A 24,231-nucleotide genomic window follows, 5' to 3' on the forward strand; every position below is an offset into this window, starting at 1 on the left:
GGAATGAGATGCGCGGCTATTTCTAGGCAGGAGATGGGCGTGGCGGGTGGCGGGCGGCGGGCAGAGTGTGCTGGCAGCGCAGCATCCCTGCAGGCGGAGAGGGCGTCTGCAGATGAGCGCGGAGGCCGAGGCCCGGGAGGACCGCGGATGCAGCGGCTGCGCACTGACACGACCAGCCGGCCGATTTGCGTGTCTCCACCCCTGCAATGAACTGGTTGGGGGGCTGTTCTGGCGCCGCGCGCCGATTGGATGAGCGGCCCGCCGCTCAGGCCCTGGAGCGGACGGTTCCTACTGCGGCTGGGCACCGGCTCCGCTCCCGCGTCTGCCCGCGCTCCAGCTGCGCCCGGCCCGGCCCTGGCCCGGCTCGGCGCGGCCCCGGCCTCCAAGCGAAGGCGCCGCTGCCGCTGGGCCGCTCCCAGGGCCATGAGGAAGCGGCGGCAGCCACTGCGGCCCGCGTCAAGGTGACCGGCCGGGACTGCGGCGGCGGGGAGAGCGGCGGTGAGAGGCGCGGCCGGCGGGGCGGGGCGGGGCGGGCCCTGAGGCCGGGCCTGAGGGAGCTGCAGGTGCGGGGGGCGGGACCCCGAGGGCCGCCGGAGCCGGGGAGGGGCCTCGGTTCGGGAGGCGGGGCCGGGCCGTGCCTGCGGGTGCCCGGCGCCGGGGCCTGGCCGGGATCCGGCGGTTCTGGGGTCCGGGGCCGGGGGCGCGCTGGTCCCCGGGAGCGTGAAGGATGGCGGGGAAGAGGCGCGGGCGCAGGGGGCGGGGCCGGGGAGGCAGTTGGGCGGGGCGCCGCGGCTGCAGGTGCGGGGGGCGGGGCCGGCGGGGCTGCCGTGGGCGGGGCTGCGGGGTGCGGCCAGCGCGCCGGACCTGGGGAAAGCACAGGTGCGGGGGGCGGGGTCCGGGGACCTGCAGCGGCGGGGGGCGGGGCCCGGGTGACTGCGGTGCGGAAGCAGGGCCCCAGGTGAGGAGCGAGCGAGGGTGGGTGGTCGCCCGAGAAGGAAAGGCCGCCGTCTCCGCTGTCCAGGGGGGTGGGCACGGGGGCTTTGGGCTCCCTGCGCATTCTGGGGGTATCCGGAAATGCCGCTAGAAGGACCGTCCGGGCCTGCCTGTGCCACTGCTGACTCGGGCTTGGAGCTCAGCTGTCCTGGTTACCGGCCGGCTGCCTCCCGTGTGCTACGCCGCGCCCTAAGTGGGGCGCGCTGTTTTTCGCACCTCAGGGGCTTTCCTGTTGCTGTTGAAGGGGCATGCTAGGATGCGGGGGGCGGGGGGGTTGGCTGTCATTGGATGATAGGCTGTTGAAACGTGTGTGTGCTTGAAGAGTAGTGTGAGGCTTGGAGGGGTCCTGGCTTGCTGGCTACTGGTACCAGAAGCTGCTGTAGATCTCAGCAGTGCGTCTCAGAAAGACTGAAATGGCAGCCTGGTAAGAGGGGAGAGCAGGGATGAGAATTCAGAAGCTTTTGACTATGCTACCTGGGAGAGTTTTTCACCTGTTTCCTCCGTTGCAAAATGAGCATGTTAGTACCTGCCTGTGCGTCTCCCAGGGGCCTGGTGAGGACAGGATGAAACGGTGCCTACTGAGCAAATCGCTGGATAAAGTTAAGAGTTTCCCTTTTCTTATGCCGATGGACAGGTTGGATTCAGGGACTGGAGAGTCTAAAGAAAAGAGGGTTTGTTTCTAGTTAAGAGGTGAGACTAGACCACTTTCTTTTCGCAGTTTGAGATGAGGTTTTTTTTGGGAGTTCCCAAAAGACTCAGCTGTGTCTTGGATCGTGACTGCTTCTCCCTGCGAGGCCTCTGACGGAGCTGTTGCAACGCAGGGAGCAGTGGCAAGTGGGAGCAGAAGAACATTTGTTTGCTGACCTTTAGACCCCAACCCCGGTGAGGACTCTGAGCTGGAGCATAAAGCTCAGGCCTGAGGCTATGGAAGTCCCTCTGTCCCCATGCAAGTACAGACCCCGATTTTACCACATTCCAAGAGGGTCGGGTACAGTGGCTCACGCTTGTATTCTCAGCACTTTGGAAGGCCAAGGAGGGTGGATCATTTGAGGTCAGGAGTCTTGAGACCAGCCTGGCCAACATAGTGAAACCCTGTCTCTACGAAAAAATACAAAATTAGCCAGGCATGGTGGCGGGCATCTGTAATCTCAGCTACTCAGGAGGCTGAGGCAGGAGAATTACTTGAACCTGGGAGGTGGAGGTTGCAGTGAGCCGAGATCGTGTCACTGCCCTCCACCCTGGGCGATGGAGTGAGACTCCTCCATTTCAAAACACACAGAAATCCCAAAAAGAAGACCCCTGAAAGAAGGCAATGCCTGACTCCACTGTGTACCCACAGGAGCGGGGAGAAGGAAGCAAGATGACAGGGCTCTTTCTGAATTTCAGAAGAGTGTTATATACCCATGTATGTGACCTTTCGAAGCCCAGTGCCTCTGCTTGCTGATAGTTGACCAGTCCAAACTGTAATGCCTCCCTCCTACCTTCATTGCATGGACAGAAGCGAAGGTAGGTGGATACTTCTCTACTAACCTGCATTTTTTTTTTTCCCCACTATAGAAGCTATGGGACTTTTGGGGGCCAGAAACCATGGTGCTGGACTCCCTCATTACCACTAGTTGGTGCAGTGGTGACCCAGTAGCATTGAGGGGATTAGGCCCTTACTGGTGCCTGTGCTTGTGTGGCAGGTCCCAGAGGACGTAGAAGCAGCATGTGAGAGTTCTCCCACTCTGTCTTGGCAGAAACGGTGTTAATGGCTCTCAGAGACTGCTGCTATCTGCGTGACCGTCATGCTTTTTGGGTTAGAAGGAAAGCTCAAACTTGGTGGCAAAGAAGAGTTAGAACATGTGTTGAATAGTGAGGGGATTAGCAACATTCAGGGTCGAGAGAAAGACTTCATTAATGAAAAATACTGCATCTGAGGCTCTCTGATATGGCCCACCTCTTGAAATGGATTTTCCTTTTCAGTATGGAGGGTAAGAGCTGTGACTTGGAAGTCAGTCAGGTCTGTTTGAAACTGCAGGCTGCCACCTCCTGCTGAGTGAACCAGCACTACTTCCTTAGCTTCACAGAGCTTTGGTTTCTTTATTTGTAAAGCAAGGATAGCCATGCCCACCTTGTGAGGTTGTTATGAAGAATAAATGAGACAGGAGGGGAGAAGGCACCTGATCCACCCGGTTAGGGTCCTGTCCTGTCTCTCACTGCCTGCCCATCTTTCAACACAAGCCACTCAGAACAGCATGTAACATGCAAGGAGAGCAGGACAGGGAATTCTGAGGCCTCTATTTGTTATATAACCTTGAACAAATCCCTTCCTATCTCCAGACCTTGGGTTTCTTAGCTGAGTGAGGAGGGTGTTAGACTATGTGATCACCAAGAGTTCTAGATCTGGCCTTCTGGTTAGCATGCCGTCATATTTTCTTCAAAGGCAGGAGGGAGGAAGCCAATGACCTGTTGTTTAGTTCTTCTTTTAAAAACGTCCGTCTAGCACCTTGCCTGGCACACAGTAGGTGCTCACTGAATGCTTGTTGAAAGAACAGATGAAGGACTGTAACTGGAAAGAAGGTGTGGCAAGTTGTCCCTGCTGCTTTTATGCATATGGTATCTGTACCTTTAACATACACTTTATTTATTGCACAAAAATATTGTAACATTAGTAAAATTAGTGAACTTCAACATAAAAGACAACAGTTGTTGCATGGTTCCATTTCATCACACATTAAGTTCATTCAATTTTTGTTCGTAAACATACATAATTCTTCATGATTGCAATCGTATGTATGTAAGCATTTGGGAAAGGCCCAGTAATAAATGATTTCTTTGAATATAGTTTAAAATTTTTTTTTTTTTTTAAGAGACAGGATCTCCCTCAGTTACCCCGATTGGAGTGCAATGGCACAGTCATGGCTCACTGCAGCCTTGACCTCCCAGGCTCAAATGATCCTCCCACCGTAGCCTCCCAAGTACTGTGCCACAACACCTGGCTAATTTTTTAATTTTTTGTAGAGATGGGAGTCTCACTATGTTGCCCAGGCTGGTCTTGAACTCCTGGGATCAAGTGATCCTCCCATCAGCCTCCCAAAGTGCTGAGATTACAGGTGTGAGCCACCACGTCTAGAAAATATAGTTTTTATTTTATATTTTGAGCAAGTAAAAAAATCACACGTGGATTTTTTTTTTTTTTTTTTTTTTTTTTGAGACAGAGTCTTGCTTTGTCACCCAAGCAGGCTGGAGTGCAGTGGCACGATCTCGGCTCACAGCAAGCTCCGCCTTCCAGGTTCACGCTATTCTCCTGCCTCAGCCTCCTGAGTAGCTGGGACTACAGGCGCCCGCCACTACGCCCGGCTAATTTTTTGTATTTTTTGGTAGAGATGGGGTTACACTGTATTAGCCAGGATGGTCTCGATCTCCTGGCCTTGTGATCCGCCCGCCTCGGCCTCCTAGAGTGCTGAGATTACAGGCGTGAGGCACTGTGCCCGGCTAATTTTGTATTTTTAGTAGAGATGGGGTTTCTGCATGTTAGTCAGGCTGATCTCGAATTCTGGACCTCAGGTGATCTGCCCACCTTGGCCTCCCAAAGTGCTGGGATTACAGGTGTGAGGCACCGCGCCGGGCCCACACATGGAATTTTTTAAGGCAAGTGGGGGAATAAATTGTAAAGTAACTGTCTGTCTTGCCTCAAGTTGACAGTTCCTAGTCCTTTTCCCTAGAGGCAGCCACTGTTACTAGTTTCTTGTTTATTATATATTCTTTCTCTTACGCAAAGAATAGCATTCTATACATACTCGTTGTTGCTTCATGTATTCACTTGATTTACTTTGACGTTGTTCTAACAGTGGAAAATGTGTCAGTTAGTATGTACAGTTCCTTCTTAATAAATGTTTTTGACTGATATAAGCACAATTTTGTACCTCCACCCCCCACTCCTCAATGATGTTTACTCAGTATTAGTTAGCAGTCATTGTTTAGAAGCCTAACAAGAGACATCCTTTGTCCTAGGAAAAAAAGTGGCCTTAGTCCCAGTGAACAGTAGATTAAAGGGCAATCCATGTATCTGGATGCAAGGCAGAGTACAGAAAGAGAAAGGAAAAGGGATTTGTTCACTGGTAATTGAGAACTGATTTTCCATGCAGGCCTTGATTCAAAGTCCAGCTCTGTTGCTTACTGGCTGTGTGACTTGGAACAATTTACCTAATCTCCCTGCATCTCAGTTTCCATATCTGTAAAATAGATAATGATAATAGGATCTGTCTTTGGGGGTTTTTGTGCAGAGGAAGTGAGATCATGCAATGCAAAGTACATACAGCAATAGCAGGTCATAGTAGGTGCGTAAGAAGGATGAGCTGCTATGTTATTAATAAAACTTTGTGAGCAGATATTTACTGGACAGTTAAAGGTGAGCCGCGGAGAATACCTAAAGTCCTTGCCTTTGAGGTGCTCACATGCTGTGTGTGGAGATTGGCACACAAGCCATTGATTACCAAACAGTATAGTGGGCCAGGTGGTGGGAGGTGAGCATTGCGTGAGGTCACAGAGGCAGGGAACAGTGGCTTCTCCCTGGGGTGATTTGGGAATGCCTCCTCAGCTCAAATTTTCACTCCTTTGTGAAACCTACTTAATTTTTCCAGGCACCCTCCTATTTGTACTACCTTGACTTTCCTTCTGTGTGTACCTGGATCAGAGCACACGTCATGTTATCGTGTATGTGACTTTTTGCCTGTGTCTCTACTCTGCACAAGGAAAGTCTCCTGCTTTCTTTGCTGCTGGGTCCCCAGAGCTTGGCACAGGGTAGGCTCTTGTTGAACAGTGTGATGGACCTATGCTCAGACAAATCGTACTACTAAGTGGTAGCAGATTCTTATTTATATGTCACCAGGTCTCTGGTGAAACCCATTCCTTGGACTATACTTCTTCACTCCCCAAATATTTGAGTGCTGACTCTGAGACAGGCATGTGCTGTGCTATATGCTAGCTGTAGGCTTTGGGTATGGCTGATGATACTTGACCTAAAAAGTCTTAGGGATGGGAAGAAAGAAATATTTGTTGCAGATGCTGAAAGTCAAGATGAGGAAGCAGAAAAATGGACAAGTCTGGAATGAGCTGCTCATGCTTGCTGAAACTCTCCTTTCCGCAGAAGTATGACTGCTCTCCCTTGCCTTGGGCTGGGGTTGTGGAGGAGCAGGCCAAAGGAACTGAGTAGGTGGCTCATAGATTTTAACTCGGGGGAAGAGTTGGTTGAATTGGCTTCTGTGAGGAGTGTTTCTGGGCCTCCTTTCATAGCAGAGAGTACACTTGACTTTCTTCAGGTGGGCATTCATTAACCTGCCTTGCTGGGCTCTTGCTTTGGGCTAAACCTTGTGCTGGATGCTGGACACATGCAGATGAAGCTTTGTCCCTGCCCTTTGGGATCTCACAGTCAGTGGAGAAGTCACCCACAAACAGAAGGTGACTGAAGGCGATTGGCCATAACAGAGAACTGCTCGTGAAGTGGCCAAGCAGTTTCAGGCTCGGAGCCAGGCAGACCTGGGTTCAAATCCTGCCTCTGTCAGAGACAACCTGTGTGACCATGGGTAGGTGTCTTCCCAGCTCTGAGTCTTGGTTTACTGATTTGGTGAAGTGGGGATAGCAGTATTACCTAACTTAGGACTGTTGAAGATTTCAGTGAATGCAGTGCAGTGTTTAGCGCAGTGCCTGCCAGGAAGCTAATGCTTACAGATTGCTCACTATTGTAATTATACATGGTGCTGTGGGAGAACCAAAAAGCGCCTCTTGAGCTGTTTCCTCAGGGTCCTAGTGATAGTGTCGTGGTCATGGCGAAAGTTAGGTATTGAATGTGAAGGTCAAGTCATCTGAGAAATCAACTCGGAAGTCATCAAGTGCTCAAGGAGTCCTCAGGACCTTCCTCACCAGCCCTGCAGGTGATACTATGGCTCCAGGTCTATAGGCTTGTCTTTCCTATTGTATTTCCTCCCCACTTCCTGCATGAGCTCTTCTGAAAGGTACATTTCACCCATCCTCATCGTAAACACCTTTTCTTTGTCCAAGTACCTGCACTGATCAGTTCTGTGACTTTTCCCCACGGAGAGGCATGAGTTGTACTTGTCTCGCCTGTGCTTGCTGACGAGCGCAGAGACCTGAAGACCCAGAACAGCAAATCATTCCTTGTTTTTTCTGTAGAGCTTTCAAATCTGTCATGTTTTTCTTTGCAGGAGATTGATCTCCTGAGCGTCAGAGAGGCAGATAGGGCAGTGCTTAAAACACAGACTCTGAAGTTGGGACATAAACAGATGTGGGTTTGTGTCCTGACTCCATCACTCACAAGCCTTGTGGCTTTGAGCAAATGACTCTACCTCTGTTTCCTCATCAATACAAGAGGTGAGATAGTATGTGCCTTTGTGTGGTTCATACAGGGTTTCAGGGAGACGCTACAGAATAGGGCTTAGCAGAGGGCTTGCACATTGTGAGTGCCCAGGAAATGGGAGCTAGAATAGTGTCCTCTCTTCACCCAGGGTTATACGATTTTTAGGATGCTTTTCTCAGGGTGTGAATGTATTACCTATGGAAGTTATGTGAGTTACTGCACAAGCAATGTGTTAAAATACACATGTACTTGGTGATGGGGAGCTGGCAAGCGTGTCTAGGGTGGCGGGCAGAACTCTTTCTGCATTGGGGTTGCAAGTGCAAGCCTCAGCTCCCACAAAGACATAGGGTACTGGTGAAGGAGAGGACAGAGCCATTCTGGGTGCCTTTGTCTCAGGCCCATTTAGGAACTGGGGGCTAGCTTCTCAAGTTCTTTCTGTTTAATCATTCTGTTATTCCATGTAAATGGTTGGTCTTAAATATAAACTAATAATGCAACATGATACTTTCCCTCTTCAGAATTTAAATATATTTTAATAAGTCAATTTTTGAGTAATCAGAAGAAAATTTAAATGTTTGGCCTTGACAGCCATAGGTTCTTTTAAAATCATCTGAGATGAAAGGAAGAATAGGGAGTATATTTAAGTCCATATTTATTGGATACAGTAATTATCACACACTGTTGTATAAGCCTGATAACTAGGGCAAGGAAAGTTTGTGCTTTTGGCCTATTTCTGAATAATTAAATATTTATGGAAAACAAGTTAATAGATTCAAGATAATTTGCTGTCTTTCTCTGGCAATAAAGTTCGTTATGTGGAATTACAGAGAGGATTAGTCCTCTGTGCAGCTGTTTATTTTTTCTTTCTAGGCACCATATCTCTAACACTTTCAGACCACTGGCATTTATAGATTGCTCTCCTACTGGGCTCCCACAGCTCTCTCACTGTGTGCCCTGCCGTAGCATACAGTACAATTGTGCCCACCGGTGACTCCCTCATGACCTTTCTCTAGACTTTACAGAGTAAGAGTCCGCATTTGTTCTTGCATATTCAGGGCCTACCCCAGGCTGGTGCAAGGCAGCCAGAATGGTCTGCGTATGCCATTCCCGTTGCTTAAAAGCCTCCAGTGGCTTCTAATTTCTGTCAGAAAAAAGACCAAATCATTAGCATGGCCTGTGAGTTGTAAGAATATGCTTTCTAGGGTAATTGCTGGATATGTCTGAGGATCTCCCTTGGTGCAGTGCAGTCCCATCAGGTCATGGGCTGTGGCTGTTTTGCCCACCAGCAGGTCCTCAGTGCCCAGCCTGGCATCCGGCCTGTAGTAGATGCTCCATAAATGTTTACTGGATGAACAAATGGAGTAAATAGTGGGCTCCCAGTGACTGATCTGAATCTATAAAATGAGAAGGTTATTAGATCTGAGGTTCCATCCGTTATACAATATCTCAACACTTAAAAAGTTCTCTTCACACTTTTTATTCCAGCCATACGTTGATTCTGCAGGTAGGTAGGGCAGGTTTTGAAGTGCATAGAAGAAAACGGAAGCTTAGAGAGGTTAAACACATTGCCCAAGATGTAGCTATGAGAGAAGCTGAGGGTCCTAATGCCTCAAATGCCTCTTCTCATGCTCCTGGCTGCCTCACGGTGTGGCTTCTGACACACTCATTGTAGAAATCACAGGTGAGATAAGGCAAAAGGGCTTCATTGGAAAAAGGTGGTTGTGATAGTTTCCTTGGTTTTAGATGTTTTGGTTTCCTGATGATTGAGTTTGAGGAGTTGAGTTGAATCTGGAATGATGGGTTTAATGTCTTGTTTCATGCTTATGGGGCAGAAAATACTGAACTTTCCTGTAAATGACTGAAGTATAGTAATTATTGGTACCTGTGATAATTAGTTTGTAACTAGGGTTAAAATTTGTGTTCTTGTTGAGAAGCTTTTTTTTTTTTTTAAAGGAGACACAGTCTTGCTGAGTCACCTGGGCTGGAGCGAAGTGGCTATTCACAGGTGCGATTATAGCACACTACAGCCTTCAACTCATGGCCTCAAGCGATCCTCCTGCCTCAGCCTCCCAAGTAGCTCCCAAGTATCACTACACCTGGCTGACAAGCTTTTTTGATAAGATTAGAAGTTACTTGCTGATTGATATGTAGCATCCTTTGCTGTTTTCAGAAGATACTTGTTATTTCAGTTAGTTTATTTCTTTAATGTGTCTCTAGCTATATCTGCCATGGGACACTTTGGCAATGAGCATCACTATGGCCTTTGTGCTTATCACATATAGTGTCCGTCTGTCCTGATGGTTACCAAGCATTGAGTCCACTCTTTCTACTTTCCAGATGAGGGTGGAGGCTTTGCTAGAGTTTCATGCTCAGGTGCCCTGATTCCCCACCTGACGAAGCCCATGAACTCGAACACGTCCATATGCATGTAACAGTTTCTCAATAGCTGCCTGCAGTTCATGTACTGCTGCTAATAAACCATGCCCATGGTGAAGCATTTATCTTAGATGAAAGTGTCTGCTTCAGGGGCCTTTGTTGAATCTGCAGCATGACTGTGTGGGAACAGGACGTAAACTTGACTTAGCACACAGCTCCAATATCTAGTCCAGTGTTGGTGGCTAGTTAAGAAAAGACAGTGTCTGTTGTGGTCTGTTAACACGATCATGATTTCGGGGGGTTCTTAAGGACTGAGAGATTCTATAGTCAGTAGTACTTGTGGAACAGAGAAGCAACCTGGTATATAGAAAGATCAATGAATATGAAGTCAGAATGCCAAATGTGTCCATTTGCTTTGAGACTCCCACTTTCCATGTAAACAGGAATATCTTTGGTGTGCATGCATCCCTTTTCAGTAGGGAAGCCCCAGTTTTAATATCTGAGATTGTGTTATGAGGCTTAAGTCAGAACAAAGAGAGCTGGATCAAGGATTGTACCAATAACTGAAGGTAACCTTATTCCTTATTCTTTCCTGTCCTCCATAACTACTACTTGCCTACCAGCCCATCTGGCCATCTGGCCATCCATCCATCCATCCAGTTCTTGTCCAGGGTCTGCTGAGTGCCAGTGCTATGCCAAGTGTGAGGCCACAGTGGTTAAAAAAAAAAAAAAAAAAAAGACAGGCCGGACGTGGTGGCTCATGCCTGTAATCCCAGCACTTTGGGAGGCTGAGGTGGGTGGATCACCTGAGGTTCGGAGTTCAAGACTAGCCTGACCAACATGGAGAAACCCCGTCTCTACTAAAAGTACAAAAAATTAGCTGGGCATGGTGGCACATGCCTGTAATCCCAGCTACTGAGGAGGCTGAGGCAGGAGAATCGCTTGAACCTGGGAGGTGGAGGTTGAGGTGAGCTGAGATCGCACCATTGCACTCCAGCCTGGGCGACAGAGCGAGACTCTGTCTCAAAAAAAAAAAAAAAAATTAAAAAAAATTAAATAAATAAATAAAAAGATCTAGTCCTTGCTGTACTTTAGCGTACAGTCTAGTAGCAAGGTTAAATAACAAAAATAATAACAAGTACATAAAAAAGTAAATATAGGGGCTGGGTGTGGTGGCTCATGCCTGTAATCCCAGCACTTTGGGAGGCCAAGGCAGGCAGATCACTCGAGGTCAGGAGTTCAAGACCAGCCTGGCCAACATGGTGAAACCCCCTCTTTACTAAAAATACAAAAGATTAGCCAGGCATGGTGGCACGCGCCTTTAATCCCAGCTACTTGGGAGGCCTAGGCAGGAGAATCACTGGAACCTGGAGGCAGAAGTTGCAGTGAGCTGAGATGGCACCACTGTACTCAGGCCCTGGGAGACAGAGTGAGACTCTGTCTCAATAAATAAATAAATAAATAAATAAAAAATTACAGTGCACAGTAGCTGGGACCTGTAGTCCCAGCTACTCAGAAGGCTAAGGCAGGAAGATTGCTTGAGTCTAAGAGTTGAGTCTAGCTTGGGCAATGTAATGAGACCAGCCTGGGCAACATAGACCCTATCTCTTAAAAAAAATAATAATAATTATAGCACTGATGTCTGCAAAAGAGGAGTATAAGTTGCTAAGAGACCATATATTGAATGGCTTTCCTGCTAGGGGAGTCAGAGACAGCTTACTAGAGGAAGGGGCCTTTAAGCTGACACCTGAAAGTGAATTGAAGCTAGCCAGGTGGGGAGGTGACGGTTGCATCTGCCATCATCCTAGCTGGGAAAAGGGCATGGTGGACTCCAGATGTGCTGGGGAGCCAGCATGGCTAAAGCACTGAGAACAAGGGAGGGACCGGTGTTCTGGTCATGGCCTTGTTTCCTTGGACTGTGCCAGAAATAATGGACAAATTATGTAGTTGCTGACTCATTTTTCATAACTCCTCAGCTGTCACCAAAAGCATCTATTACTGAAACATTACCTGTGGTTTCCAAGATAGCAGTTGGCCTTATTTTTATTGCTTTAGAGATTGGTTGCTTCCTTTGCTTCTTGAAGGTGTGGAAGAATACTTGGACCTCATTAGTGGTTTTCAGTCATTAAGTAAACATTTACTAAGCATGTAATAGGGCTTGAACTGCAGACCCTGCCCTCAGGAGCACCAAGACTTGACAGATGGAAGTAAATACATAATGATAATACCGTGTCTTGGGAAGTAGAGTAGTGGAAATGGAAACTCATGGGACTGAGTAAGACTCACAGACTCTTAAAGATTTTCATTTTTCCAGGTGAAGCAGGATACAGGCAGAGGAAACAGATTGTACAAAGGTACAGAAGCAGGAAGGAGTATGATGTGCTTCAGGGGTGGTGGGCAGTGTGGTGTTGCTGGAGCGTGAGGTTTGTGGTGGAGGATGGAGGGAGGAGGAGCTGGTTGGAGAGGTGGTTTGGGGTCAGTTCTCAGAGGGACTTGCAGGCAGTGCCTAGAAGTGTAGGTGTTGTCTTGTGGTCAGTGGAGAATCACTGAAGCTGTAAGAGGAGAGAAGGATTGTCACTGGTAGTCCTGGTGGCAGTGTGGAGGACGATGGTGTGAAAGGGGACTAGAGATTGGGAGCTGAGTGAGGGTTATTATAGGAATTCAGGAGTGCGATGATGGGGTCCTGGCTAGGTGGATGGGGAGGCGAAGGCAGGCTCAAAAGAAACTGATGTAGAGGCCTCTCCTACTTGGTAGATGGGAGGAAGGGCGATGTCAGAGTTTCTCACTTGGTGCCATGAGATGGTAGGACCAGTCACTGAGCTATAAAACGTGAAAGGAATACCGGGTTGGTAGGGGAAGGTTGTGAATTTGGTTTGGGCCATTTTGAGTTTGGAATGACTGTGGAATCGCTTGGTGGACCTGCCCACTTCGCAACTGGCCTGCTCATCTGCGGCTGAGAGAGAGATCTAGGCTGGAACAGTGGTTCTCACACTCTAGAGCATCAGAGTCCTCTGTAGTGTTTGCGGGGAGGGAGGCTGGTAGTCTTATGTTTCAGGGCTTTCACAGATGGTTCCGATGCCCCAGGAGATACTTGGGGTCATTCTTGGGTAGCTGGCCCCTGAAGTTGTATTGTAGGAGAGGATGGGATCACTCGGGAAGGCTGTGTGGTTGTGGATGAGAGTCCTGGCTGAATTGCTGGGGAGCATCAGCATGAGAGGTGGAAGTGGAAGTCAGGGAAGAAGCAGGAGGAGGAATGGGCAGCTAGGAAGAAAGACCGGAAGAATGATGGTGTGGAAACTGGCGGTGAGGGCACCAACCTCCACTTCTTTCCCTGCAGGGCTTCAGTTTTCTCATTTTTCTCCTTAGTAATTCATTAGGGAATTATTGCCCTGCCTCCTAGAACTGAGCCTTCCATGCCTGCCGTCAACATTTGTTTACACTGGTGTCAGAGCCAGTCTCCCATGAGAGGTTATGCTTCAGTTACCTTTGTTGTCGTGTGCAGAAGACTCTGAAAGAGGCTTTTTGCTGCAGACAGTCTCTACACCCTTCATCGCCTCCTAGCAGCCTTCTCAAGCAATTCTCTTGCCTTCTATCGCTGGTCCTTGGGACTAAAATCTCTGTCCCCTGAAGCCAGAGAGTTGCACCCTCCCCCATCTGACATTGCGAGGTTCCAGATAGATCTGCAACTTCAGGAATGTGTGTCTAGGTCCTAGGAAAGGCAGCTGATCGGAACAGCTGGAGTGTGAGAAGATGATTAAACCATTCAGATTAGACTAACGTGATGTGTGGGTAGGTATCTGTGACTTGGGGTTGGGGTGCATCCCTGGTCCACTCTATATCCTGTGCTTGGGTAGCAGGGAAAAGCCTGTTATAGAATTTCTGGAACTTATAGGTGGAGTCTGAGAGTTAGAGTACTTGGGATCTTCTCAGACTGCTGGTGGCGGTATGGGGGGTGGTATCCTAAAGTGGTAAAAGTGGAAGTCTGTCCCCTTGATAAGCCTAAATGCCTGACTGAGCTTAGCTTACAGAACCAGGTGAAGAGCCTTCAGTCTGAGAGATCCGGTGGGAAACTGATCTGTGATCCATTGTGTGTGTTGTTAGTATTACCCTCAACCCTAAGACCTTTGAGTGTAGGACAGAGGCACAGACCCAGTTGTCGCTGATGCTGGTGCTGAAAGCCACAGCTGAGGAGTGGTGAGAAGGATCAGGGTTAACTTGAGGGGAGTCCTTAATACCAGGACTGACCGCCATGGTGTGATGCCTTTTGCTTCTTAGGAGAGGAAGAAGAAAAGGAATTAATATTGGTTGAGCTGAGAAACCCAAATGCTGGGCAAAGAGAAGGGAACAGATGGATAGAAAGTAGCGGCAGGATGATGGGATATGTGTACCAGTACAGAACATAAAATGCCATTCAGCTCCTATAGAACATAAAGAAATGTTTCAGAATAAGAGGCAGACTGAGCTGTGTTCAAATCCTGCCTTTGCACAAATACTACCAGTGAGGAATCTTTTTTTTTTTTTTTTTTTTTTTTTTGGAGATGGAGTCTCGCTCTTGTTGCCCAGGCTGGAGTGCGGTGGTGCAATCTCGGCTCACAGCAACCTCCACCTCCTGGCTTCAAGCAATTCTCCTGCCTCAGCCTTCCAAGTAGCTGGGGTTACAGGTGGCCGCCACCATGCCAGCCTGATTTTTGTATTTTTAGTAGAGACAGGGTTTCACTGTGTTCACCAGGCTGGTCACAAACTCCTGACCTCAGGTGATCCGCCTACCTCGGCTTCCCAAAGTGCTGAGATTACAGATGTGAGACACTGCGCCCGGCCAAGGATACTCTTACTGGCTGTCAGTTCTTGGATATGTTACCTAACCTCTTTGGGCCTCAGTTTTCTTGCTTTCTCTCTAGTAATTCATCAGAGAATTATTGCATGGATTTGGTGGTGTATTTCTATGGATGAGGTGCTTAGCCCAGTACCTGTCACAGAGTGATGGTTCAATAAATGGTGATGATCGTGATGATGACCATCATGTGAGTACCTCTGTAAATACCTCCATTGGACCAAATGTAACCTATATGATCAATGTTTGAAATAAAGAACATCAACAGTAACAAGTTCAGTATGAGATTAGCAACATGAGAGGGAAAACCCGATCCACTGGCAAAATTACTGGAACACCGAGAGGATAAGGATAGCAGTGGAGAATCATAAAAACATGACATGATGAAAATGAAAAGGTAGAAGGTCCAGAAACTATTAAGCATGATCAAAGTAGTCTTACTGGCTGTGAAGAAGAGAGGCAAGAGATTCTGAATCAATACCTGGAGATGATGAGGACCAAGTAACCTTAGTCCTTAGTGATGATAGAAATTTTCTTTTTTAAATTTCTTTTTTCTTTTTTCTTTTTTTTTGAGACAGAGTTTCGCTCTTATTGCCCAGGCTGGAGTGCAATGGCGTGATCTTAGCTCACCGCAACCTCCGCCTCCCACGTTCAAGCGATTCTCCTGCCTCAGCCTCCTGAGTAGCTGGGATTACGGGCATGTGCCACCACGCCTGGCTAATTTTGTATTTTGTTTTGTTTTGTTTTGTTTTAGTAGAGATGGGGTTTCTCTGTGTTGGTCAGGCTGGTCTCAAACTCCCTACCTCAGGTAATACGCCTGCCATGGCCTCCCAAAGTGCTGGGATTACAGGTGTGAGCCACTGTGCCTGGCTGATACAAATTTTTATTGCCGCTTCTACTTCCCTGAGTATTTTAGTGAATAGACATTGTGGGGAAGTGGCATCAGGGTTTTATTTTTATTTTTTCAGAGATGGAGTCTTGCTCTGTTGCCCAGGCTGGAGTGCAGTAGTGCAATGATAGCTCACTGAAGTCTTGAACTCCTTGGTTCAAGTGATCCTTCCACCTCCGCCTCCTAAGTAGTTGGGACTATAGGTGTGCACCACCACTCCTAGCTTAAAAAGTGTTTTTGTTTAGAGATGGGCTTTTGCAGTGTTGCCCAGGTTCTTGAACTCCTGGCCTCAAGTGCTCCTCTGCCTCAGCCTTCTGAGAATCTGGGATTATAGGCATGAGCCATTGAGCCTGGCTGCCGGGATTCTTTACCTAATGTTTATTTATTTATTTATTTTATCTTTTTATTTTTTAACTCTAAAGCCCCATGGTTATAATTAGGCTTGTTACAGAGGAGCCTCATATTAAATATGTATTGAATGGGTAAGATGAAATCAATTAATCAGTTCCTGGCTCTTTCTAAAGAAGTTTAAATATAGTAATAGTGACAATATTATATCTCCAAATGTTGGCAAAGATTTAAGGCAATTCCTATGAGATATTTTATAAAGCTTGAAAAAATAATGATGTTTACCTGGAAAAAATAAGTTGGTAAAAAAAGTAGGTATTTATTTATTTTTAATTTTTTTGAAACAGGGTCTTGCTCTGTTGCCCAGGCTGAAGTATAGTGGCATAATCTTGGCTCACTGCAACCTCCACATCCCAGGTTCAGACGATTCTCATGCTTCAGCCTCGCGAGTAGCTAGGATTACAGGCCTGTGCCACCACACCCAGCTAATTAAAAATATTTTTAGTAGAAATGGGGTTTCATTTTTAGTGGAGATGGAGTTGGCCAAGCTGGTCTTGAACTCCTGGCCTCAAGTGATCTGCCCACCTCAGCTCCCAAAGTGCTGGCATTACAGGTGTAAGCTGCTGCTCCTGGACAAGATAGTTTTTTAAATGAGTGAAATTGCCTTTATTTTTCCAGATTCTTATTCATTTCTACAAATGTTTGAGTTGCCTACTATATAAAAGCAGTGCTAAACTCTTTGTTGAGGGAATATAAAAATGGCTATCTGTGTTATATGTTCTCATTTAACTCTTATCACTCTCCTTGTGAGAGAGCCACTTTAGGTTGTGCTATGAGTGAGAGAAAATGCAAAATAACAAAGACATAAACAAGTTAGAAGTTTCTTACTTGCAAGAAGTCAGAAGGTAATTAGGCCAGAGTAGGTATGGAGCCTGCATAGTCAGAGACCCAGGTTGCTTCTAAGTCCAAAGTGACTTCATGGCCTAAAATGGCTGCAAGAACTCTAGCCTTTCCATATGCATTCCAGCCTTTGAGGGCTACTGTCCAGAAATTCAGCATGATACCTCTTCCATCTCATTCATTTAATCTTGGTCTTACGGCCACAACTAGCAGTAAGGGAAGCCAGGAAAGGTAATCTACACTCCGGGAAGCCATGGCTACCTAAAAGAAGAAAGGGAGGATGACTACTAGTGAGCAGCGTCATAGCAACATTATTAGTAATTGCCAAAAATGGAAACAACCCAAATATCTACCAGTTAATGAACAGAGAAACAAAATGTGGCACGTACATATAAAGGAGTATTATTCAGTCATAAAAAAGAATAAACTACTGTTTCATGCCTAGTATGGATAAACCTGGAAAACATTCTAAGTGAAAGAAGCAAGACGCAAGTCCACGTACCGTATGATTCCGGCTGTATGAAACGTGTAGAAGAGTCAAACCCAAAGAGACAGAAAGTAGATTCGTACTTGCTGGGCCTCGTGGCAGAGGGAGTGGGGAGTAACTGCTGATAGGTTGGGCACAGGATTTCTTTGTAGGGTGATCAAAATGTTCTGGAATTAGATAGTGGCAATGGTTGCGCAACTTAGTGAATATGCTAAAAATCACCGAATTCTATAGATGAATATAGATAAATTATATCTGAATTTTAAAAAATAACTTTTATTAAATTTTAATTGTACAAATATAAGAAAGGCAAAAAAGAAAGAAACGGCCATCATCTCATTGTCAATACCTGGGGTGTGTGTGTCCAGACATTTTTTTGTGTGTCTGCCTCAAAGTTCAGCTGATAGACACTACATTCTCTCTTTCCTGTCAGGAGCAATGTGTTGGGATTAGCATAGTCCACAGACATGTTTTTTTTTTTACTAGTGCTTCGGAATTCCTCTGTTGTTAGGCTGTTACGTTGGAAACAATATTTGGCCATGGTGGAAACCTTAGCATATTCGGAGTCAGAAGACCTGGGTGCCTCTTCCAACTTACGTTGGGTTTGTGAGCTTGAGAGAAGCACTTAGTCTCTCTCTCCTCATTTTGAAAAGGGATTGTGGTACTTTGTGGTATCTTTCTTACTAGAATGGCAAAAATGAAGGGAGAAAAAGACAATATTATGTTGGTGAGGTTGTGGAGTAATCAGCTTTCATACTGCTGGTGGGAGTATAAATTGGTCTAGCCACTTTGGAAAATTGACATCATCTGTCAAAGCTGAACAGATACATACCTGATGACCCAGCAGTTCCACTCCTTGGTACCAACCCAGCTTTGAGACAGACACAAAGAAATGCATATGGATGTGTACCAGAAGGCATGCTCAGGCTGGCTTCTAGCAGCACCATCTGTAATAGCTCAAACTGGAAACAATCCCAGTGTCCATTGGTAGTGGAAGGGATAATACACGTGGTACACGCCCATGATGGAATACTGTAGTCAGAGTTAATGTACAAGCCCATGAAAACAATCCGATGAATTTCTTCTTTTTTTTTTTGAGACGGAGTCTGGCTCTGTCGCCCAGGCTGGAGTGCAGCGGCCAGATCTCAGCTCACTGCAAGCTCCGCCTCCTGGGTTCGCGCCATTCTCCTGCCTCAGCCTCCTGAGTAGCTGGGACTACAGGCGGCCTCCACCTCGCGCGGCTAGTTTTTTGTATTTTTTAGTGGAGACGGGGTTTCACTGTGTTAGCCAGGATGGTCTCGATCTCCTGACCTCGTGATCCGCCCGTCTTGGCCTCCCAAAGTGCTGGGATTACAGGTTTGAGCCACCGCGCCCTGCCAGTCTGATGAATTTCACATAATGGTCGTGCAGATAGAAAAGGTTATAGACCGTATGAGTCCATTTATATAAAGTACATTATATAATGTACATTATAAAACAAAATGTTATAAAACATTTTTATAAAATAAATGTTATAAAAACATTTTTATAAAACAAAAATGTGGAAACATTAGAACATATAATTAATTTACAAATACATATACACATGTTAGAGGTGCTTTGCTTAACTTTTTTTTAACTGTTGGTCATGAAGGATCATAAAGTTTGGTGAGCCAAGGCTTGCTGCCACAAGAGGGGGCAGTCTGAGCCAAGGCTGGGCTGTGGATGCAGCTGGGTGAGTGGGTGAGCCTCATGCTATTCAGTTGGTGGCCTGTGTTAGAGTTGCTTTCCTTGTTGTAGAATCATGAAATGTGGGGCAGGGGAGGGTGGTGGTAAAGCTGACGAAGGGGCAGGGGCCTGGAAACCAGCCGGAGGGCTGAGTAGAATGAAGAGGAAGCTTGGCGAGAGGACGAAAGGAAGGCAGCGCTGGTGTGGCATCCAAATAGAAGAAAGGAGCCGGCAGGGGAGGCCGGAGACCAACGAGGCTAAGGAAATGGGAGGAGAAAGAGGGACGGGGCATCATCAGGGCTGAAGGGATGACTCCAGAAAGAGGGGCTGGTGAGTAGGTTAAAGCTGCCATGAGGTGGGAGAGCCTTAGGCCACTATTCTCAACAATTAGCAGCAGGAGGTTCTGGGACCCCAGAGGCTCCAGTGTGACACCAGCCTTCCGGCAGGGGTTACTGAGTGGGTGAGTGTCTGATGGGAAAGTAGCCTGGGGTTCAAGGGTCAAAGCTATTCTGAAGATGTTGTTAGGCAAAGAGAAGAACCAAGGGAGTGGCAGAGACTGAGGTTGCAAGAGAAGGGGCTGACTGCCTGACTGGCAGCTGGGAGTGGACCCCAAGTCCAGGACCTGCCACCAGCCCTGGCTCTCAGTGGATGCCTTTCTCAGAGGTGGGAGGGGAAGATCAGGTTAGAGGAGGGTCCTGAGGGAGCAGAAGTCACCTTCTCTCAGTGTGGGAGGTTGTGAGGCTGCCCACCTCACAGCCTGCCCTGGCTGTGCACACATGTGGAGTAGCGTGTGGGGTATGGTGAGGGGGTGCTTTGGAACAGCTGCCATGGGAGACAAGATGAGCCAGTGGCCACTGAGCTCGTAGCACGTCCTGTACAATGCTTGCGTGTGCCTGCATGGGCGGCGTGCCATGCCCACCCTCCGTTGCCTTTATACTCTTTTCACACAGCAACATGCTCCTGGGGCAGGAACGTTTGTGTCCAGGCATTCCTGAGGTCCCTTCTTGCTGGGTGTGCCCAAGGCCTGGGCTTGGTTTTTGGCCTGTCGGAATGCATTTTCCCACAGAGCCAGGTTTTCTTTGGGGTTCATTCCCCATGCACACCTTACATGCTTATTTAGCATAGCATGTTCCAAAGCATAATGGGAAAGGAAAATAGTGACCAAATAGGATGAATTCCATGATTTTAGGAGAGGATTTGCCACCTGGTTGGCTAATGATGATATCAAATATGGATGCATGGGAAAAGTATTTTAACATTTGAAAGAACAGATTGAAGTCAGACCTTATAGCACTGTAACTGGTCCAAATGACTGAGCTTTGAAAGACAAGTCTTAACCATATGGAACATCAATGTAAATTGAATTATTTTCCCTACTTTTATAGTGTCTTCTGTTTGAGAAGAGACGTGCTGGGAAGGTATGTCCTATTGATTAGGGGTTATGAAGCCCAGCGTGTATTCCTGCTAAGCCAGTGCGCTGACCACAGTGAAGTGTACCATCTTGAGTAGGCGGTCATGCTGTGTGGGCACCCACAGGTGTATACTGGATACAGGGGAGCCGGGTGGTGCTGTAGTCAGAGAAACCTCCTGCCAAGTGGAGCCCTATGGGACTGAGGCGCTGCAGAGTATATTTCAGGACATCGGGCAGCCTCCGCGAGCCACACAACAGGGGATGTGTTAGGGGCTTCTTCTTCACATGAAGCTCTGGGGTTTTCTCTGTTGCTTCTCCTGTCGAGGGGTTTTTAAACTGTCTTTCTGTCTCTGCCTCCTCCTTGTGCACACCTCTTTTTGCTACCCTGTCATGCTGTCACCCTTGTGTTCCCATTGGTGTCTGTTCCCCCAACAGCTGGGCTTACTTGGGCAATCTCCTGTCAACCTCAGTCAGCTCCCTATACCTATCCAGAAGCCCCACTCCTCTCTCTTTCCAGTTCACCTCCCTTCCTCACTTGGAGCTGTCCTTGCTTCAGACCCTTAATCAGAAAAGGGCCAGCTCATTGTGTGAGTTACGTTTGACCATGGGAGAATGGGATAAAGGAATGTGAAGACAAATAAGACTTGAGCCTTGTCTTTAAGGAACTACGAACTGGTTGACCTCCCCTCCCCAGCACTGCGGACCATTCTTACCCCCTGAGATTCTGCCTACCTCATTTGGCACCTCTTCTAAGAATGCTTTTCTGCTCTCCCCAGTTCGCAGGAGCTCTCCTTTCCTTAAACCCTCATGGCACTGTGGCCCTGGCCACATTCTACATTGCATCGTGCTGCTTTGATCTGTTCTGTACCTCCTACCTTATCTCCTCGACTAGACTTTAAGCTCTTTTAAGGCAAGGTCTGTGTCTTGCTCAATGCCTTACACACAGGAGATGCTCAATAAATGTTACAAGACTGAAATCAGCATGGAATCTGTTATGGCTCCCAGCATCTGTCCCCTTTGTTGCCGTGGCACTCAGGTCTTGAGCTAACGAGAGAATATGAGAAGAAGCAGAGAGTGTTTGCCTGGAAGAATCCTAGGTGCTTCAGTTTAGGTAGGAACAACCACAACAAATGTTAAAAGCTGAAATACTGTAATATTTCTCAGATTCTTCTGGTAGCCTCACTCTTCTGTCAACCAGTTTTTACAAAAGAGGCAGAAAGTAAAGTTTCTGATGCATTTCTGCACAGGGGTCCAGTCTTCTTTGATATTGCATGATTAACAACACTATAAGTAACTCATATAGTACTTTGAAGAAGCACATTCCCAAAACTTTATATGTCAGTGGATTGGTTCTCCTAAGGAGGATGCTAGAAACAACCAGTCTTGGTTTTCTCATATGCTCCCTGCTTTAAACAAAGGAGTAATCTCAGAGATGAGATTCAGAGATGAGTAATTTCTCTGAAGTCACACAGTGAGGAAGTGACAGAGTTGGACTGGAGTCAAAGGTCCGTCTCTGGCTCTAGACGTGGAGCTCTCTCCACTGTCTGATTAGAGTTGGATTCCATTAGAAGCACTCAGCTGCCCCTTGCTGCCTATGCTCTTGGAGGGGCTGGTGGAATCCTGCCAGTCCCAAGGAAGCTGGGCTGAATTGGCCCGAGTCCATTCAGCTAGGGGAGGACTGCCTTCCCCCGTTGTCGCCACAGGAACCAAAGGGCAGAGAATCTGTTTCCATTTCTCTTAGGAAGACCATAGTCTGCTAACCCATTTCACCTGGGCCCACCTGGATGACAGCTGACCAGTCATCCCGAGCCTCAGGCATGGTAAGGCAGCAGGGGCTCGAGCAGTCTGTTGTGAACAGGGGATAGAGAACTTGCACTCACTGACAGGCAAGTGACATTGCATTTAAGGACTCTTGGCCATGGAAGGGAGAGAAGGAAGCCAAGCTTCATACTTGCAGCAGTGGCGCTTTTGAGGCAGGATGAATGGAATGATTGCATAAGAACTTTACAAGGGGCCGGGCGCGGTGGCTCACGCCTGTAATCCCAGCACTTTGGGAGGCCGAGGTGGGCGGATCACAAAGGTCAGGAGATCGAGATCATGGTGAAACCCCGTCTCTACTAAAAATAGAAAAAATTAGCCGGGCGCAGTGGCGGGCGCCTGTAGTCCCAGCTACTCGGGAGGCTGAGGCAGGAGAATGGCGTGAACCCGGGAGGCGGAGCTTGCAGTGAGCCGAGATTGCGCCACTGCACTCCAGCCTGGGCGACAGAGCGAGACTCCGTCTCAAAACAAAAAAAAAAAAAAAAAAGAACTTTACAAGGAGAGAACTCCCAAAGAGAAGAGATTAAAGTATATGAGAGGCTTTCTGGAACTAAAAGTCAATGAAGAACTGAAATTAGTAGTTTGGAAGGTCAAAGGAAAAATATTTCATAATCCAGAGTAATAATGACAAGAAATGGGAATAATGAAAATGTGAGGTACTTAGAGGTAGCAAGAACATATTTATTTATTATTATTATTTTTTTTCCAAGGGAAAGAGAATTAGGCTCTCTTGGGCTTCCCCTGTGCGACTCTGGAGGCTGGAAGACAGTGGGCTGGTGTCTCCAGACTATTAAAGGGAGAGGGCCTGAAGTTCTCTATATACCTAGCCAAGATGTCAGTGAGGTGGCATTGCAAAAGAAAGCCATTTTCAAACCTGTGAGGACACAAAACGTTTATTAAATGTAACTGAGGAAAATATCCCGTGAAGTTCTCTAACCCAAGGACAATGGAAGCGGAGTAGAGATGTGGAGACAGGGAAGGAAGGAGTGCAGGAAACAGGAATGGCACTTGTTTTTGTGGTTTTTTTTTTTTTTTTTTTTTTTTTTTTTTTGAGATGTAGTCTTGCTCTGTTGCCCAGGCTGGAGTGCAGTGGCATGATACCAGCTCACCGAAACCTCCATCTCCAGAATAGTTCAAGTGATTCTCCTGCCTCAGCCTCCCGAGTAGCTGGGATTACAGGCATGCACCACCACACCCAGCTAATTTTTGTATTTTTAGTAGAGATGGGGTTTCACCATGTTGGCCAGGCTGGTCTCGAACTCCTGACCTCAGGTGATCTGCCCACCTCGGCCTCTCAAAGTGCTGGGATTACAGGCGTGAGCCACTGTGTCCGGCTGGAATAGCACATCTTTTAGTGCATGTAGTTTAATCTCAATGGATTAAATTGCGGTGAGTTGGAATTTCTATTATTAAATTATGAAGAGTTCTAAAAATAAAGGAGATCTATTGTAAGGGAAAACATGATAATAGTTTGCGAATAAAAATTCTAAACCATTTCTACAATACCTAAGGCTTTGGGAGGAAGGATGAGAGAGTGGGGAAACAAGTGCATTTAAACATAGGGCACACAGAACATGGCCACATAGCTATTCATTGTGTTACAGAAGGAGAGATAAAGGTTCAATTTTGACTATTAGAGATCAGAACTTATATTAGGACTAGATTTGGTTGCATGTAATAATGCCTGAACGACACTGGGTTTATACCATCTCATAAAAAAGTAAAAAGATGGGCGGTCTAGGCCGGGTGCAGTGGCTCACGCCTGTAATCCCAGTACTTTGGGAGGCCGAGGTAGGCGGATCAGGAGGTCAGGAGATCGAGACTATCCTGGCTAATATGGTGAAACCCCGTCTCTACTAAAAATATAAAAAAGTTAGCCAGGCTTGGTAGCGGGTACCTGTAGTTCCAACTACTTGGGAGGCTGAGGCAGGAGAATGGCTGGAACCCGGGAGGTGGAACTTGCAGTGAGCTGAGATCTCGCCACTGCACTCCAGCCTGGGTGACAGAGTGAGCCTCTGTCTCAAAAAAAAAAAAAAAAAAAAAAAAAAAAAAAGATGGGCAGTCTAGAGTTGATATAGTGGGATCAAAGACATCATGGACCCATGTTCCTTAT

General features: G+C 47.2%; 1 protein-coding gene across 17 annotated transcripts in view; it reads left to right on the forward strand.

Annotated features, from left to right (window-relative positions):
- The first annotated feature begins 267 nt into the window (after nucleotides 1-267).
- The window catches only part of RALGPS1 (Ral GEF with PH domain and SH3 binding motif 1), a 304,597-nt gene continuing 280,633 nt past the window's right edge, over nucleotides 268-24,231 (forward strand). For 15 of the 17 annotated variants that reach the window (XR_012094881.1, XM_008006183.3, XM_073021927.1 and 12 more), the window contains exon 1: nucleotides 268-498. The gene's annotated coding sequence lies outside the window, so the exon portion shown is untranslated. The remainder of the gene's footprint in view (nucleotides 499-24,231) is intronic. The other 2 variants (XM_008006194.3, XM_073021928.1) reach the window with 2 other exon arrangements.

This window comes from Chlorocebus sabaeus, chromosome 12 (assembly GCF_047675955.1).
Source record: "Chlorocebus sabaeus isolate Y175 chromosome 12, mChlSab1.0.hap1, whole genome shotgun sequence".
NCBI classification, from domain to species: Eukaryota; Metazoa; Chordata; class Mammalia; order Primates; family Cercopithecidae; genus Chlorocebus; species Chlorocebus sabaeus.